We start from the raw sequence: 20,652 nt of genomic DNA, 5'->3' as shown, positions 1-20,652 counted from the left end.
AAATTGATATCCATAAAACATAAAGGTCAATCTTAACATTTATAGTTGTATATAGAGTCAAATCATTAAAAGAGCTTGATATTAAATCAACATTCTAACTCAATGAAATCTAGTTTATTTTTTTGGATTAGATTGTGTGTATTTTTTCCCATCGACGTTTCGAATCACACTCCGTGATTCATCATCAGGATGAAAAGAATTCCAAAGACATGAAAGATGTTGAGTTGCAGATTTGGGACAAAATATAAAGAGGAGTGCGGTGGGGGAGGGCATGGGGAACAAGGAGAAAGGAAAAGAAAAAGAAAAAAGACCACCAGAAGGATGGGAGACCAAAAAAATCCTAGGAATAATCACCCAAAGAAAAGAAAAAGGAAAGCCAAGCAACACAAACAAAACCATTAAAAAAAAAAAATGAATAAAAGAAATTAAGTCAAAAAATATATATCTAAATATATATCTAAATATATATATATATATATATATATATATACACACACACAATTACATATATGTAAATAAACATATACCTATACCAAAAGACAAAGACACAAAAACATATATGTATATAAGCATTTACATATACCAGTAGACATATGCATATATAAATATACATATGTATATATCTATATACGTATATATAATTGAAAATATACAAATATGCAAATAAACCAAAGGGGGAGAGGGAGACACACAAAGGAAAAAGAAAGAGGGGGAGAAGTCAAGGCGGGGGGCGGGGATGATACTGGAGGATAGAAAGAAGAGAGTGCCACGATATACTGAGGTTTAACCCATCATCTCGATTAAGATTGGAGGGGTGATGAATAATAGCAATGGCCTCTTTAACTTTCCTCTTGAAAAAGTTCTCCCTACACAATATTTGAGTGTCCTCCAAACAAATATGATGCTTGGTAGTTGACGAATGCTCAGCTAAGGTTGATTTGAGGGCCCGTTCATGCTTAATGTCGACACTATGCTCTTTTATTCTAGTCATGAACGAATGACCTATTTCTCCAATGTATGGAGTTCCACAGGAGCATACAATCATGTAGACACCTGACTCTAAAAAGGCATCCCTAGTGTCCTTAAGCGGAGGGGCATGCCTCTTAATGGTGGAAACAGGTTTGAAGGCGCAACAAAGACCTTTTTTCAGAAGGATTTTTGAGATCTTGGGAGATATGCCTTCAACATAAGGGAGAGAGACAAACAGGGCTCGAGATGGCAGGGAGGGCAAGGGATTAGAGATGGAAAGGAAATTTCATTTGGCTTGGAGTAAGGCCCTAGAGATCTGCTTGTTCGAGTAGCCATTCCATTTGAAGACTTGACGAAGATGGGAGAGCTCTTGGTCTAAGTTATCCTCATCACAAATCCGATGGGCTCTTAAAGCCAGGGTTTTGAGGATCCCAACTTTCTGGCTAGGGTGGTGATGAGAAGTCAAATGAAGCTATAAGTCAGTGTGGGTAGTTTTGCGAAACACCCGATGACCAATGGATCCATTAAGATTTTTACAGATTAAGACATCGAGAAAAGATAATAGGTTGTTGGATTCAAGTTCTTTGGTGAAGGCAATAGAAGGAGAAATGTTGTTGAGATGAGCATGAAACTCCTCTAACATGTCCAAGCCGTGGGGCCAACAAACATTGGTGTCATCCATATATCGTTTCCACCACTTTGGCTTGAGGGGGAAAGAATGTAAGGCCACCTCCTCAAAATGTTCCATGAATAAGTTGGCAATAATCGGTTAGAGAGGGGAGCCCATGGCTACTCCATCAACCCATTCATAGATAACTCCTTGGAAGGAGAAGAAGGTTGACCTTAAGCAAAGTTCCACCAAAGAGGAGATCTCCTCATTGACCTTAAGCTTGACAATCTCGATGGAGTCTAGAATAGGGACCTTGGTGAAGAGGGACACCACATCGAAGCTCACAAGAGTGTCTTCAGTGTCCAACTTGGTGTCCTTGATAAACTGGACAAATTGGTTGGAATCTTTGATGAAGGAGTTGGAGTTACCAAAAAGTGGAGAAATTAATTTGGCAAGAAAAGCGGCTAGCTTGTAAGTCGGAGACCCAATGGTATCAACAGTGGGTCTCAAAGGAATGTTGGCTTTGTGAATTTTTGGGACCCCATATATATGAGGGGTCACTTCCTTAGAAGGAAGAAGACGAAGTTTGGTAGAATCATCCAAAGAGGAGTTGGAAATAGCAGATCTAACTACCTTCAAAATCTTCGGGCACGGGTTACGTGACAAAAATTTGTAACCACTAGAATCCAAGAGGAGGACTTCCATTTTGGCCAAGTAATCTGGTTTGCTCATAATGATCGTGGCATTACCCTTGTCTTCTCTTGAGATGATAAGGTCATTATTGCGCATGAGATTATTAAAGGCCAACAACTCAGCTTTAGGGATGTTGAATTTAGGAGGTTTAGCATTACGGAGCGCCATAGCACAATCTTGTCTAACCTCTTCAGCAACATCAAGGGGAAGGGTACGCACCACGTTTTCAATCTTGATGAGGAAGTCAATGTGTGGAATGTTGCGGGGAGTCAAGGCAAAGTTGAGATCTCGCTTGAGGAAGTTAAAGGCGAGAGGATCAATGGGGGCGAGAGAGAGGTTGATGACAAGTTTGGACTCCCAATTACTAATAGGGTTGAGGATAGGAGCGTACCTAAGAAGAGTGTCGCAATCCAAGGAGAGGGATAAGGGAGCTGAAAAGGCATATGGACACGACTGCATGGAATGGGTGGAGTTCACAGCAAGGGGAGTGGTCAAAAAAGAGTTAGGTGGAGGTTGATGAGCTACGGGGGATGTGTCCACCTGTTCCATAGGAAAAGCAGGGTACGGCTGGACACATGGGCGTGAAGGATTAACCTCACATGCCTCAACTGGATGATGGGACATTAAAGGAAGGGCTCTAGGTTGGAAAATTTTGCAAGCCATGCAACCACATAATCAACAAATAGCAGAGCAATTAAAGAAGAAGATGTGAGATTGGACAGCAGAGGAAGAGGACAATGTACCATGGGTTGACCGAGGAGAGCCGTTGCTGAGGAGCCGTTGGAGTTTTGCAGGTTGAGCCATGGTGGTGGGTGTACCCAGAGGTGAGGCCGAGTCTCCAATCTCCACGGTGATATCTACAACATCCTCAGGGAACTTGACAAAATGATGAAGCAGACAAGAGTGGAGGGGAAGAATAGAAGACCACGAGATAACTGTTTTTGCTGAGTTGATTGACGACTGGGGATAATGAACACGGTGGACCACCGTATCAGCTTCAATCTCAATGATGATGCTGGCTTGATCCTCAGGAGGAGTCGATGATCTTTCGCAGTCCCCACGAGCCTGGCCAATGGATGCCTAAAGGTTATGAAAGAGGTGGGTAGTGGCTTCTACACTCTCATCCAGTGGCAGATTCGTGGCGGAAGAGTCAAAAAATGATGGGTCTGAGCATGAACCATGAGTAGAGGGAATCTGGTCACCAGAGAGGGAAGTAGGGGGCAGAGGAAAAGGGAAGGGGGCAGGCGAAGACATCGTAGCAAGGGGGTTAGACAGAGCTGGTGCGGAATGATGAGGAGTAGAGGAGGCTGGATAACGACTGCCAGACAGAGAAGAGGAATGGCTCTAGTGTTGTCAATGCTACAAATTGTAGAATTTTCTCTTTTGTCTTTTGATACACTCTTCTTTGTGGCCCGAAGCCTTGGCATACGAGGTCAATTCCAAGCGAAGCCACAGATCTGGTCGAAGAGATGAAGCAAGTTCTAGATGAAGAGGGAGTAACCTAGAATTTAAAAAATCAATAGACCTCCTTGTGGATTTCATGATTGATCTGAGTAATGAAAGACATGCCCAAGAGAATATGTGATTGGTGTAGGGACTCCAAAGATTGTGAGAAATTTTCACGAAGGAGGGGATCAGACGACAGTCTCTGCACCTTTTAAGAAAAGCCAAATCTGCAACTCTCTTTTCTAGTTTGATCCTTAGGAATTCCAGCTGCTTAGATTTCATAGATAATTCCCTCCCATGAAGGGTATCGATTAAAGCTATGAGATTTCCACAATCCATTTTGTATACCAATTTATTTTTCTAGATTCGATTATGTGTATTTTTCTCCCATCGACGTTTCAAATCACACTCCATGATTCATCATCAGGATGAAAAGAATTTGAAAGACATGAAAGATGTTGAGTTGGAGATTTGAGACAAAATATAAAGAGGAGTGGGGTGGGGGAGGGCATGAGGAACAAGGAGAAATTAAAAGAAAAAGAAAAAAGACCACCAGAAGGATGGGAGACCAAAAAAATATACCAATAGACATATACATATATAAATATACATATGTATATATCTATATACGTATATATAATTGAAAATATACAAATATGCAAATAAACCAAAGGGGGAGAGGGAGACGCACAAAGGAAAAAGAAAGAGGGGGAGAAGTCAAGGCAGGGGGTGGGGATGATACTAGAGGACAAAAAGAAGAGGGTGCAACGAGATACTGAGGTTTAACCCATCATCTCGATTAAGATTGGAGGGGTGATGAATAATAGCAATGGCCTCTTTGAGACCCATTGTTGATACCATTCACAAAGCCAACATTCGCGTGCTATTATTCATCACCCCTCCAATCTTAATCGAGACAATGGGTTAAACCTCAGTATCTCATGGCACCCTCTTCTTTTTGTCCTCCAGTATCATCCTCGCCCCCTGCCTTGACTTCTCCTCCTCTTTCTTTTTCCTTTGTGCGTCTCCCTCTCCCCCTTTGGTTTATTTGCATATTTGTATATTTTCAATTATATATACGTATATAGATATATACATATGTATATTTATATATGCATATGTCTATTGGTATATGTAAATGCTTATATACATATATGTTTTTGTGTCTTTGTCTTTTGGTATAGGTATATGTTTATTTACATATATGTAATTGTTTGTATATATATATATATATAGATGTAGCGTAGAAATTAGGAATCATCACAAGATAAGTAGATCAATCAAAACACTAGACATGATAACTCAATCATGAGAGCACTCATTGAAAACGAACCTAATTCTAAGCACACTCAATAGAGATATGAAAACAAAGCATTCAAAATGAAAGATTATGCAAACCAAATGCAAAATTGAATGCTCCTTCCATGCGGCTCCATTGTTGTTCTTTCCTCTTCAATGGATTTGTGGATCTCACCTACAAGTGCACATACAATTGAAAGCAAGATTGATGAAAAGCTCAAGAGTACTAGAAGCATAAGTTCGGTAGTTTGATAAGGATTCAGACCCAGGATTCGAAGGGCTTTGATTGAAAAAAACATCCAATTTATAGAAGAATTGGATAAATGACAAGATTGGCATGATGCAATTCAAATGGAAATTGCAAATCAATATGACAAATTATGACAAATTATGCACTTTCCATGCACAATTTGATTGATTGATAATTGATAACAAATTATGACACATTCTATGTCAAAATTGATTGATTATCAATTATGACAATTTCATGACAAATTGAAATGTCATTCCCATAGAATTAGGAGATGAAATAGGAGGGAAAAGAAATTAGAAATTTGAGAAATTAGAAAATTGAAATTGATGAAAATTAGGAATTAGAAATTGATGGAAAAATAGGAAAATAGGAAGTAGAAGAAATTAGGTAAATTAATTAACAATTTGTCATTTATTAATTAATTTACAAGAGGAAGAATAATTAGCCAATTAAATAAAGATTTAATTGTAAAGAGAGGACTTAGGATTAATAAATAATTTAGTAATCCTAGAGGAAGAAATGACAAATTAGGTTAAATGAATAAATCATAAAACCTTAGAAGATGAATTAGAAATGCGAAAATGACAATTAGGTCTTGATTGAAGATAATTTATGTCATGATTTTGAATTGATAAATGACCAATGCGACAAAATGATTTGATTGATAAATGCGCCAATTGATGAGGAACAATGACAAATTGATCCAAATTGACATAATTGAGACAGACAACGATCGATGACAAATCGGTTGAAAAATGACAAAATCGACAAAAGGACAAGAATCGATGACAAAATGGATTGCAAGATGACAAGATTGGAAATAATCACGATCAATGACAAATTGATCGCAAGAATGACAAAATCGAACATGACAACGATCGATGACAAATCGATCGCATGATGACAAGACTGAAAAGAGGACAAAACCCTAATTAGGATTGACGATGTCCAAAATGACAAAATTGATGATACGATTGATAAGATTGATAATACGATTGACAGGAGGAAAAAACCCTAATTAGGATTGACGATGTCCAAAATGATGACAAATTAGCACGCACATTGATGCAACAAGATAAAATCGATCAAAATCATGACTGGATAATGTTGTCGACAAGACCAAATTTGAGGACGAGATGATTGAAGAATGTAGAAGAATGACTCGATGTTCACAAATGATAAAGACCAAATGCGTGACATAGGAGAAATGTTAATGCGATGCAAAAACCTAAAATGAGGCAATGCGCAAATGTTAAAGTATGACCTCGCAAGCGTTTGACCATTTTTAGGTGTCTACACCATATATATATATATATATATATATGTATGTATGTATATATATATATATATATGTATATATATATATATGTATATATATATATATGTATATATATACATTTAGATATATATTTTTTGACTTAATTTCTTTTATTCATTTTTTTTTTAGTGGTTTTGTTTGTGTTGCTTGGCTTTCCTTTTTCTTTTCTTTGGGTGGTTATTCCTAGGAGTTTTTTGGTCTCCCATCCTTCCGGTGGTCTTTTTTATTTTTCCTTTCCTTTCTCCTTGTTCTTCATGCCCTCCCCCACCCCACTCCTCTTTATATTTTGTCTCAAATATGCAACTCAACATCTTTCATGTATTTGGAATTCTTTTCATCCTGATGATGAATCACAGAGTGTGATTCGAAACATGGATGGGAAAAAAATACACACAATCGAATCTAGAAAAATAAACTAGTATAAAAAATGGATTGTGGAAATCTCATAGCTTTAATCAATGAAATCTTTTAGAGGTATAAGTTCGTACTTTCTAATCACAAACTGACATAAAAGGAAGTTTGTCATCCCCATCAAATTTAGATTTTCTATACCTTATTAACATAATTTAAGACAATTTAGCTTATCATAGTTCACATTACATAGCTTTATAAAAAATTAACTATAAATTTGTGATTTTAGTTGAAGGACATCATACTCAATTTGTAGAGGAATAGAAATAATTACAAAGAAGCAATGAATGCTAGAGTTGTCTACTATTTAAGCTCAAGATTACATGAAAGAAATTAAGGCAAGTGATGATTAAGTTCAAACAATTCTAATAATGATATTACAAAAGAATCTTTTAAATGATTACACATTGATATACACTACAAATATATTGTACATCTAATTCATCTATTAATAAATTATATTCTTTATAATAAAAAAATTTAAATTATATAATATATTTCACCTTTATTTTTAATCAATGAAATGAATATTTAAATTTTAATATTATTAATTAAAAATATTATATATATGACTAACATTATGGTTTACAATTGGTGGCTAAGGACCATAGCCGAAGATTACAGATCAGGGAATTAAATTGGACATACCTATCAATGTCCTAAAAGAAAAACATGGGACCATAGCCAATGAAGAGAACATTGGGATTTAGAGAACTGGTAACTTGATGAATCTAGTTATGGAACCTACCAGAATCCAAGAGAGTTGGTGGAAGTGGGTTGAGCGTGAAATTGATACCCTCAAAATAGGGTTTAAAGAGATTATTGATATCTTCAGTGCTTCCCTTGAGCCCAACAAACCTGAGAAACTAATGATTATGACCCAAAAACTCTCCCAGGATGTTGAGGTGATGAAATGCAATCACGAACAAAGGATTGAAAAGGTGGAGGAGTCTATGGCTGAGATTAAGAAAAATCTCAAGAACCTGGTTGACAAAAGCAAAGAAGCCATGAACAACAACATAGAGGGGCTTGAAAAGATTAATGCCATGGTTGTTGATTACAAATCCTACCATAGCGAACCGGTGGAAGATCTTGGAGGGGAAGATATGGCTGCTGGAGACAACAAAACCACTGGTCCTAGTTCTAGAACTTGAAGCAAGAGCAGCAACAAGGGTACCTCCAGATTCATTATGGAGGAGCTGGAGTAAATCAATAAGATTTCCATCCAAAAGAACAAGGATTTGGTGCTCTCTCTTAATTGAGAGTTTTTTCTTTTGTTTTGTCTTGTTAGTCCGTGTTTCCTTTGTTTTCATGACTGCTCGGGGTTTCTCCCCTGTTTTGATGTTGGTTCATGTTTGTTTGGCTAATGGTCGGCTGTTGTAAAAATTTTGGTTTCGAGTCCATGTAAAACCCGTTTATCTTTATCAAAAACAATATGGTTTACAATTAACATAGCCATTACTTCCCACAAGTTCTTGTTTGGATTATTTTAGATAATTAATTTAGAACCTTTAAATGACTTTATTTCATTACAATTCCATATAGCTACTGGAGATGGGTGGAGTTGCGATGAAGCAGCCACCTTATTTTGGCCTTGAATTCTTATAGTGTTTACTAATTAATTTTTGTCATCGTACTGCTAATGTTTTTATAAAATAAATATCTTGTCCTTTCTTGTTTGTTTTTATTTTATTTATTTAAGTTATTTTATTTCAGTAGGGTTATAAAAATAAGTCTTTCCTCCTTTCTAGCAAGGATGGTGTCAAACCTGTTTTTTTTCTTTTTAAAAAGTAGTCGTTCAGATTTATCATCATTTTCCTTCTATTTGCCCTGAATTTTTCATTAGTCCGATTAAGAATATTCTTCCTCGATACATATCCATTGTTTTTGAGATTGGCTTACCTTTTTGGTTTCAAATTGTTAGAATATTCTAGATTTTCTGGTAATTTCTACTAGACTATGAAACTTCTATTTTTCTATTGTATTATAAAAGTTCTATATTTCTATAATTTATTTTAGTGATGTAATATTTAGGAAATTTCTACCACAGTCTAGTTAGTTAAATTTTTAATTATTTTCTTTTTCAATTATGTAAATCAGTTTGTCATTGAGTATTTTCTATAATTTTTTTGGAAATCAATCCATTTTGGAATTTTCTATACACCTCTATAAAAGATGTAACTGTAAAACAATTTTATGCAAGCAATACAATTAGAAATTTTGTGTAAAAATTTGTAATTACTTTCTATGTTTTGTTTTTGCCTCTGCCTAGTCACATGTGGTATCAAAATAGGTTGATCGTGAGAGAAAGAAAGTTTGTTGATTGTTTTTATTGTGGAGGATGAAGAAGATCCAAAAAATTAGAAGTATGACATCTAACATCAATTATGTACAACCCATAATTTTGTTTTTTAGTGGTAAGAATTATGATAATTAGGCAATAAAATTGATAACTTTATTTTAGTCTCAAGGGTTGTTAGATATATTTACAAAAGGATTTTTAGAACCAAATGATGAGTCCGAATTAAATGATAATTAGAGAAGAGAACTTCAAAAACATAGAGAAAGAGATGGAAAAGCTTTGCAGTTTATACAAACAGGTATGGAAGAGTTGATTTTTGAAAGAATTAAAAATACATTTTTAGCCAAAAATGATTGGGAGATATTAGAAACTACATATCAAGGTATATCTAAAGTTAAAATAGTTAGGTTACAAACACTTAGAAGAAAATTTGAAAATCGTCCAATGAAAGATTCAGATTCAGAAGATTAATTTTCAGCTCATGTCATGAATTTTGTTAATCAAATTAGGCTAAATGGTGATGAGTTATCTAATCAAAGAGTTGTAGAAATAAATCTCAAAAACTTATCAAGAAAATTTGATAGTGTTGTGGTAACCATTGAGAACTCTAAAGATCTATCAAAATTATCTATAGATGAATTGTTTGGATCTTTGCTACTTCATGAAAATAGGGTAAACAAGAATAACAATAATTCATCGGAGAATGCAATCAAGACATAGATGTCATTTGGCCAAGGAAGAGGAAGAGGAAATCCAAAATTTAGAGGAAGAGGAAGAATCAATTATGAAAGAGAAGGCCCAAGTAGTCCAGATCTAGGAGATAGGAGAAATCAAAATTACAATTCTAGAGAATGTAATAATAACCAGCCATCACAAAGTATGACAAATCTAATGTTCAATGTTATTATTGCAAGAAGTATGGACACTTTTCAAATGAATGTCAAAAGAATCAAGCCCCTCTTTTGAATATAAAGTTTCTCCCAAGTGAAAATCATCCTAGTGACTTCCTTTCTCTTTCCTAGGTGGGGAGTCACTAGGATTCAATTTTCCACTTTACATTTTGGTGAACTCGACGTCTTACACGTTAATTCTGATTTCTTATTGTTATATTTGAATAATTGCAATTTAAATTTTAAAATTTCATTTCCAAGTTTGATCATTTTACAAAATTTAGAGGGTAATTACATAAAAACCCTAATTTTTCATTTTTGACAAAATTGAGGTTGTGAAGTGTAGAATTTTAATTGCTGGTTTTAGATCTAATTTCTATTTCAAAATTGTAATTCAGTTTTGTCTTTTCATTCTGAAAATTAAGTGGTTACAAAGAAAAACCCTATTTTTTAAGAATATCCTATTTCGACCTTTAACTGCTAATTTGACCGATCTAGACATCTCCAAATCAGCTGGTATTTTGGATTCTGTAATAAAATCATAATTTCTATCATCCTTGAAAATTTAAAAAAAAGTTGATCGGACCGAGTACACTTTGCACACGGTCCCTAGCTTTTTCCCTGAAATTTCAGGAGTAGAAAGTTACCATTTTTTTTCTTCTTAAATCCATAAAATTAGTGTACTTTATCAATTTGGGCACCCCTTAAGGTTGAATACAAATTCAAATTTCCACACTGTTAAATTTTAAATTAATTTTCATAAAAAGGTCCTAATTTTAGATCTTCTTTTCAAGTAAATTAAGATTTTAATTAAGTGACTTGCAATGGCAATCAATGTGTTAGATTTATTTTTTATTTCACATATGATTGCATTGTTTCTAACATACATTTATTACAATCATGTGTTGGATAATGACTTCTTTCATTTCATGTTGCTTTTTTTCATTCATAGCACTTGGTCATATTGTGTTGCTAGGGTTTCAAGGTCATTTCCTTTTCAATTTGATCTCAAAGCTTTCATGTACCATTTTGTTGCATTATGGTGACGATATTAACTAAATTCATTTCATGTATTAATCACCTTAAGGATTTTGTAGATCCCAACCCTAGAGACTTTAATCCTTATACCTCTCCTAGGGTATCTTGTGTGAATAAGATGAGAGCTAATATTCTGACCAAATATCTTTTTAAAAAAGAGAAAGCACTGGAAAGTAATATGGAACCATCTTATTCTAATACACATACCCTTGAGAAAGAGGGGGAACATCAAACTATTAATATTCTTACCTATTTAGAACCTCCTTATTCTCCTAGGACCTATCTTCAACACCAAGGTATATGTAGAGAGGATGATGCTATGCATTTTATTCATGACCTTTCATCTCGCATAGAAATAAGTAAAGATGAACCCTTAGATAATGAAGATGTTCATCCCCAATCTCCCAAAAAAGGATAAGCCTGAAAAAGGAAAGAAGGTTATCCTTTCACATGATATTCCTTCTTCATCTAAAAAACCTTTTATTCCCCCTTACACATCAGATTTCAAAGAAATTCATGATCTTATTCCACCATCTAGTCATTTGCAACATTATTATAGCTGTGGCTTTAATATAATAACAAAACAAGGTTTTAGAGGATATGGATTGGGGAAATTTGAACAAGGAATTTGTGTCCCTATAAAACCTCCTAAGAAAGCTACTATAGAATGCCTAGGATGCAATACTCCTCTCTCTAAGGATGAATTCCTTAGGCTCAACAATTTTAAGAATTATCTTCAAAGAAAAAAAATTAAAAGAGCCTAAAAGAATGCTTCTTCTTTAAAATGTCCTTTTTACTCATTCCATCAAACCCATGATCATAATGCTGATGATTTCCCTGATTTTAAAAAATCTATTCAAGATGCCATAGACTAGCAAAATTAGAATCGTGGATGATAAACCTTCTTCTTCTAATAATTCTCCCCTTTCATGTCAAGAAAATGACTTAAAACACATTTATCATCCTAAAAGACTAGCTATGAGAATATATTGGAGATTGAAATATTATAAGAACATTTCCTTTCCTCCTAAAATCCAAAACAAGAACCTTAAGCAAGTGAAAGGTGAGGAATATTGCATTTTTCATGATTCATATTCACATTCTCTTGGGAAATGTCATGCATTTAAGATAAAATTTCAAAAGCAATATGATCATGCACAAATTTCTCTTTCAATAGATCTAGTTGTCTTCCTTGACATGACGATAGTGCCTTAGCACTTATTTTCTTTTCATGTTGCTCTTCACCTTATGACATAACTAGCCAACTTAACTATGGGCCCTTTATCATTTGTTTTGGTATTGTTTCAATTTAAAATACTTTGGGGTAGCAACATGAGGCTCAATTTTTCTTCTTCTTCAAAAATTTATCTTCATACATTATTAATTATTAGATCTCCTTTCTTGCATAAGGTTATGTGAGCATATAATTGTTCTTTGGTTTTTCCTCTTTGCTTGAAGAGGAGCATCTTTAATGAGTAATAGACTTGTTCTCTTGCCTTCACTCTCTTAGAAAAATTACCTCTCTTATGGTTCTGGTTATTCACAAGTATGATATGCCCCTAGCATGGAAGAGTCTCCTGTGAAGTATATGTCCTTTCCTTAAGAGGATTCATTCCATTAGGAAGGCATATCACTTGAAAGTAATCTCCATTAGAGGTTGTGTAATATTTCTCCTTGTTATTTTCACTTGGGGGGAAAAGATTTCACTCATTTATTTCCTTTAGGGGCTGCATTTTTCATATATGATTATCATTCCTTACAATGGTATGTTCTTATGACTAAATCCCTCTTGGGGAATATGTGATTTTCATTCTTTTTCTCTCTTAGAAGATTCCCACTTCTTGAGATATGCATATGTTCATTAAAGTTCATTGTGCATTTTCTTATGTTTAATCTCTCTCTAGAAGATTGTGTAGGCTCTTCTTATTGTCTCTACACTTGGGGGGCAATGATTTCTCTCTCTCTCTTTCTTAAAGGATCCACCCTTTCCTATGTTGTGGATGGTGTGAGTTTCATTACTTTATGTCATTCCTTATGTGAATTCAATTTTGTTTGCTCAAGGGTTATCTCTTATACAAGAGGTGTAAGTACTTGACTACAACCTCTTTTACACTTGGTAATGTACATCTATAACAAATTCACCCATCCATATTGAGATAAAAGTGAGTCATCCTTTGTCAAGAATCCCTTTCACCTAGCAATAGGAGGAAGGATTGCATTCTTGTTCTCTTATATGCTTCATTATAGAAGATGTTATATTTAGCTAAAACAACTCCTCTTGGAGGTAGATGTCTTTTGAACAAAGATCTCTTCCGCTCCAAGGATCTCCTTTACATTTATAGAAACATATCTCTTTTCAACTATCTTACCCTTGCTTGAAGAGTATACCCTCTCTTGCTTGGATTTATGGAATTTTTGCATAATGGATATCTTCTTAGTGTCGAGGGAAGGTATCCTTGTTCTACTTTCCTTAAGATATCAACATTACACCATGTTGACATCTTAAGGGAGGGTGAGGCACACTACTCCTTTTGTATGATATTTCTCTTTCACATTGTTTCCCTTATACAGTGGGTCATTCTCGGAACTAGAGCACAACCTCTTAGAGAAAGATGTCATCACTTTTCCCTCGTACAGTGGGATATTCTCAGAACCAGAGGGTAGCCTCTTAGAGCGAGATGTAGCCACTTTTATTTTATATAGGGTGATTATTCTCCAAACCAAAGCATAGTCTCTTAGAGAGAGATGTCACACTTTCATGACATTTGTACTATACATCTTATATAGGTTGTATCATACTTGACCATAGAATCCTATTAGGTGCTTCGAACCTCACTTTCACACATGCGCACGAGGTTGAGTGGAACTAACGACGTTCTCACTTTCCTCCCTTACATGGATCACCTAGATAGACTCTATGGGCTAGTTTTCCATATCCTTTTTCTCCATGGACCACCTAGATAAACTCTAGGGGCTAGTTTTCCATGTCCTTTTTATCCATGGATCACCTAATTATAGGGGCGAGATATCCACGGTTTCCTCTTGTTCACATTTCTTCTCATGGATCACAAAAGTGTGTATTCATGTCCTCTCTCCCCTTCCTCTTATGAACCCATAGTTTTACTATTGATGGTTCATGGATGATGTCAAATTTTATCTTTTATGTGATTATTGGTGTTTATGTGATGGAATTAGTCTTTGTGTTTCAATTAGTTGTTTGAGACATTTGTATTGAGGTGTCTTTGGCTAGTTTATGTATGGTCTTGTGTGTTTTGTCTTTGTCGTGTGTTTTTTGTGCTTTGTCTTGTTTTCGTTGGTTTTTTAATTTTTGTTTTGTGGGCTCTTGCATATGTTTGAGTGAGTTAAGATCCTAAGATTGGGGGCTTTGTTCCTCAAGATTAGTGATGTCTTATACTCCTTGTGGTATTGCTCCATATCTCTCATCTTCATCTGCCCCTCTTTCTTCTACTTTACCGATAGTATTGGCAAGAGCCATACTCCCGCTAAAGTGGGGGCTAAATGTAAAATCATAAAATTGTGACCCCCACAATTTCAACCAAATCTTAGGCCCTCACCTATGCGACTACATCTCTCTATTTGACTGAAACCTCCTTTTTCATGCTCATTCTAAAATTCTCCCATTTCAGCCCTTATATTGCCTCAAGACCTTGTCTAGGCCCCAAGATAGGGTAGAAGAGGGGCGTGGCACCCCTTTCCCCCTAGGATAGGGGTGTGGTTCCCCTGCCCCCCCTCTTAGGGTGGCCCTAAGATGGGTCTATTTGGACCTTAAGATTAATTTTCTCTTCAGGGATTTGAACTCTCATTGTCGGCCTTCGATGGGATGAAAATTAATTCTCTTAGGCATGTATAAAAGGAGATTCAATTCCCTCATTCGAGACATATAGGAGAATGATAAGGATAATAGGTGAAATTCAAGATGAATGAAGAAGACACATGAAGAAGAGAACTTGTTGAGTTCCCCAAATTTGGAAGGACTCTTACAAATTTGTCCCTCAAAGTCCTATCAACCATTAATAGTTAATCCAACCCCACCTCATGGTTAAAGACTTTCCATCTAACTTAACCCTCATCTAACTCAAGGGTCTCATCAAGCACTCATGGCTTTGACCCTAGTTGTCCTATCTAACCCTTTCACAAGAGTTTTTCCCTTGGCTAAAAGCTTTATCCAATGGATTACCCTAACTTAACCTTCACCCAGCCTCCTAAGGTAACCTTCATGTCTCCTTAGGAATTTTAATGCCTCTTGTTGACAATTGTCACCATTTCATTGGTGAAAATTGTAAACATGGATTGAGTAACTTTCAATCCTAGCCATTGTTAATATTATTGAATCTTAACCATCCATTTCCTATTTCCTCTATAAATAGAGCTCACATTTATCATTCTCCATATCCAAGTTTCATGCATCTACATTATAGTCTATTTGTATCAAACATTTTTAGCCTCTCTTTGTTAGAATATCATTTAAGCATTTAGAAGCATTTCATATCATAGTATATCCATGCTAGTATATCATGCTAAGATAATTTGTCAATATCTTTATCATATCACTATATTTCATCTTAGCTTAACATCATAGTTTGAACATATCATATAGGTCTTAAAATGCATTCATGTATATAGATCAAAATATCACTCATTCTTGGAGTTGTCATTCCTAAGTCATTTGCTCAATGATCTGAGAGCAAAACATTGACTTTAGGGATCCTATGAGATAGAGAACAATGGGACACACCTTGGGAAGTTAAAATAGTTTAAATTAGTTCATATTTGCACACAAGAGTTTCATTGGTATGTTGTTCTTTTGATCTCAATTCTAATGTTTTGATCACCACATATTCCAGCATATAGATACCATTTCCACCAAATTGTGAAATTCCAAGATACGATAAATAGAATGCAAACCCATAAAACTATGTGAGGGAATTTTACACCATGATTTTGGAATTTGCACACAATGAGACCTATTTAATGAGGTTTTTTCCAATAAATTTGGGAGGACAAACCATGGAATTGCTCTCAAAACTTCACCAGGTATCAAGAAATTTGAAGAAATGGTAGACAAGTTTGTATCTCAATACTCATATAATATTCAACACGAAGTAACCATGGTTGACCTATGCAACACAAAAGAAAAATGGTGAATCATTCCTTGGGTAAAAGAACAATGTTGTGTCACACTTTTATAAAGGAAGTGGCCAACACAACTAAAACTGTTTAACTTTGACCGCATAAAAGTGACATTTCTAAATTGAATTTCAAAATGATGTAAACTGATCAAATATAGAAATATTAATAAACTCTATGTCTATTATTTTTTTATTTTTATTTTTAAATTTCACATTTATTTTATATATTCAAAGAGATTTTGTATTGTTGAAAGATATTGAAAAATTAGGGGTTGTAGTCGGCATCACCAAACAAAATAAAGATTTTCCAAATAGAAGACATATATATGCAGTGTTAAAAAAAAATTGATGTATATTTTTCTTGTCATAATATGTTAAAGTACAACATAGCTAAATTTGGTATTTTTCATTCAGCGTCACCTTTTGTCTACGAAAGTTACAATTATTAAAAAAAAAACCCTTTTGGAGAAGATTCTCTCATCTAGTGAAAAATATTTTTTTAATTTTTTTAATATCACTTAATATTTTTTAATTTCTAATCAACTTCTATTTTTAGCTTAAAAATATTACTCATGACGTTTAACTAATAAAAAATATTAAGTTTCATGACTTTCAGCTCTACAAAAGGGTATTTTTTTATTTTTATAAAAAAATATTCTGGCTGAAGAAAAATTGAGGAGAAGTGAAAAGTTTCAAAAATATAGACAAAAAAGGTGACTTGGCTATCACATCACCTACCACACAGGTGAGTCCAGATGAACTTAGTCTAATCAAACTTAGACTAGTTGGACTGAGTTTAGCTAAACTATTTTGAATTGTTTTGAAAAATTCTAATCTTAAGTGCTCACAAAAATCAAGATAATGTAGCCAATAGTCCGACCAAACTCTTGGCACCACACCAACAACACGGGGGAACCACGTGGCTAGCTAGTAGTCTGAATGAACTACCCCTAGTTAGCCTTATGTGAGACACAACTTCATTCTTGTTACCCCTTTCCTTATTACAAAGATGGAGATAGTTATTTGTTAGATATCCTCATCCTATACCTGAGAAAGAAAAGATGAATATTTTCAATGATACTCTGAACAAGGAAATGAGTTATAGACTCCAATTACAATTTCCACCAAGTTTCCAAAAGATAATAAAAAATGGTCTCAAGATTGAGGAGTGTTGAAGCTCTACAAAGAAGGAGAAAATCCTTCCAATAATTATAACAACACCAATAATAATGATAAATCAAAATTTTGGACAAGAAGCAAGAACATTGCTAATGATGGTGTAGTTGATGCACATAACATAAAACCAAAGCAACAAATCTTAAACTTATTAGGTACTACACTCAAACAATCAATAGAACACTAGATCTTAACCAACACTTGTATGATATCAAAGAAAATTTACACCTTTGGCATAGTCACTCGAATCAGCATTCAAAGAGCTCCTTGTGAATAAACTCATAATGTTGCCATATACATGAGATTTCGAACCAAAATTCAAACCAGCATGGTGGAATGACACATATCATCATGATTTTCATACAAACAAAGGTCATATAACTAATGATTGCCAAACATTAAAACATTTAGTTCAAGACTTGATCGATAGAGGTGACAAAACTGTGGAAGGACACAAAACAAATGATGATCATGGAGCATACAAAGATCATCTTCCCAATTATGAAAAGGGAGAACCATATTCATCAAACAACAAAGGGAGTAAATTGAATTACATCTATGAAAATGTCATCAATCACATTTTAAAATCTGACAACCAAGTAAATGTCATCAAAATCAAGGATAAACAAGAATACAAATTGGTAAATGTAACCATACGAGGACAATCTAAATTTGTATTGAAAGGTAACACTTCTAAAACATCTACTATCCCTTCAAATAAATACAACCTAGTAGATCGATTGTGAAAGATGTCAGCATAAATATCCACACTATAACTTCTTAAAATCTCACTTCCACATAAGGATATTCTAGAAAGAGCTTTAGTAGACACCACGGTACCGAAATTTTTGGATGTCAATCAATTCCAAGCCATGATGTGATATTTAACCATGCCTCACAATCTATCATTTTTTGAGAATAATGACATCTCCTTGAGTCATCCACATCAAATTCCCCTCCATATCGAGGTTTTAATCTATAAATATTAGGTCAAATATGTATTAATAGATGAAGGAGCCGGTCTAAATATTTGTACTTTAAAGCTTATCCATGCGTTAAGTTTCTTAAAAAATGCTATAGATCATAAGAAAAAGATAACTATCAAAGCTTATGATGATGAAGAGAGACCTTCAGAAGGATTAGTATTGTCCATCAGAGTGGGACCCATTTAAAAAGATACAATCTACCTAGTCTTGGACGTAGACTTGTCCTATAACATACTCTTGGGCCAACCTTGGATCCATGAAATGAAAGCAATGCCATCTACCTACCACCAATGTTTGAAATTCCCCTACAATGGACAAGAAATATCCATCTTAGGATATTCAAATCCCTTCCAGTACTGCGATAATCTCAATGTAGTTCAAGATGTCTTTATACCATACAATAGGGAAGATCTTGCTTCTACTTCATCAAGCAATGAAACAAAACTCAATTATTTATCAATAGATTTTGAGAAAAATATTTACCTCAAAGATAAGAGTATGGGAGAATATTATTTTGAATATTCTTTATGTCTATCAGACTACCAGTTTCAGAAAGATCTCATGGAGTACCATCGACATCTAAACAACAATCTTCATATCTCATCAAAGTATTTGATGGTTCATTTGTTAAAGCAATAACTATAGTTGATGAATCTGATGATAAATAAATCCTACACTAGCTCTACAAGGATGAAGGAATCAAAAGAAGTAGCTTTAAACATCAAGATACCAATAGAACAATATGGTAATGGGTTTAAGATCATGCAAAGGATAAGATATGAAGGAAAAGGTCCTTCGGCAAATAAAAAGAAGGTATTATGGAACCGATACAACCTACCTCATCCAACACAAGAAACAAGCTAAGACTAGGGTTCAAAGAAGAGATCATAGAAGAAGCCACTTAGAAGGTTTCTGAACAAATTCTTAAATTACAAGCTAGTTCTGAAACAAATTCTAATGAATGGGAATATGATTCACCATTTTAAGAGTCTTGTGAAGCGAATGATGTTGATGTGGTACAATCATATGCACCAATACTCTATAAAGGACAAAGCCCAGGGTCTACACCATTTAAATTTGGACCACAACATAATGATGAATCTAGTGAGGATGATCAGACTCAAAATGAGATAGACAATCACTAGGAGAAATATTATTTATCTTCACTTGGTTATCACAAAACTCAACAATATTTCCATCATGATCCTTACTGCCTTAGATCTTAACCCACCAGATGATTCCTTACCATTGGTACATCCTGAACTCATCAACTGGGAGCAAAAAAAACCACTTAATATACCCATCTTTCAAGATGACAATGCTATTGTCCATCACCTTTGTTCAATGGATCGAAAAACATGTTCCACCAGGGGATCTCATAACAAATATTTTAACCAGGGAGTGCCAAGTCTTTTAGCTGCAAAATAAATCAAGCAAAAAATTGATCTAATGATGAAAACCATTTAATGATAGTGTTAGATCATAAAAAAGTAAAAAGAAAGGGTGCATCCAACAGTGAAAACCTCTTTGAAGTGCTGATGTATGAAAGACTTGACACTCTTCCTGAGCATTATCAATAAAGATCATCAATATTGATTGACCCAACACAATCAATAAACATCAACACAACATAAATAGTAAAGACTGTACATTTAGCTACATCCTTAACAGATCAGAAGAGACCAAACTTCACAAAGCTCTTCGAAGAAAAGCAAATCAATTTTGCTTGGTCATATGCTGATATGTCAAGGATAGATCTAGATTTAATCATGCACCACCTACCCATAGCTCTCAGAGCTAAGCCAGTAAAGTAGAAGTTGAGAAAGATGCATCCACATGTAGCACTTCTAGTCAAAGCAGAATTGAAAAAACTACTAGATGTAGGATTCATTTGGCCGATCAACTATGCATAATAGATTTCCCATATAGTACCTATATTAAAATCAGACAAGAGCATTCAGATTTGTACGGATTTTAAATACCTTAATAATGATTGTCCAAAAGATAACTTCCCTTTACTCATTATAGACACAATTATGGACTTAACAACAAGATACACAATGTTATCACTCATGGATGGTTTCTTGAGTTACAATTTCAAAATAACACCT

This window comes from Cryptomeria japonica, chromosome 7, assembly GCF_030272615.1.
Source record: "Cryptomeria japonica chromosome 7, Sugi_1.0, whole genome shotgun sequence".
Lineage (NCBI taxonomy): Eukaryota > Viridiplantae > Streptophyta > Pinopsida > Cupressales > Cupressaceae > Cryptomeria > Cryptomeria japonica.
The sequence above is the reverse complement of the archived record's forward strand: the minus strand, read 5'-3'. Positions refer to the sequence as shown.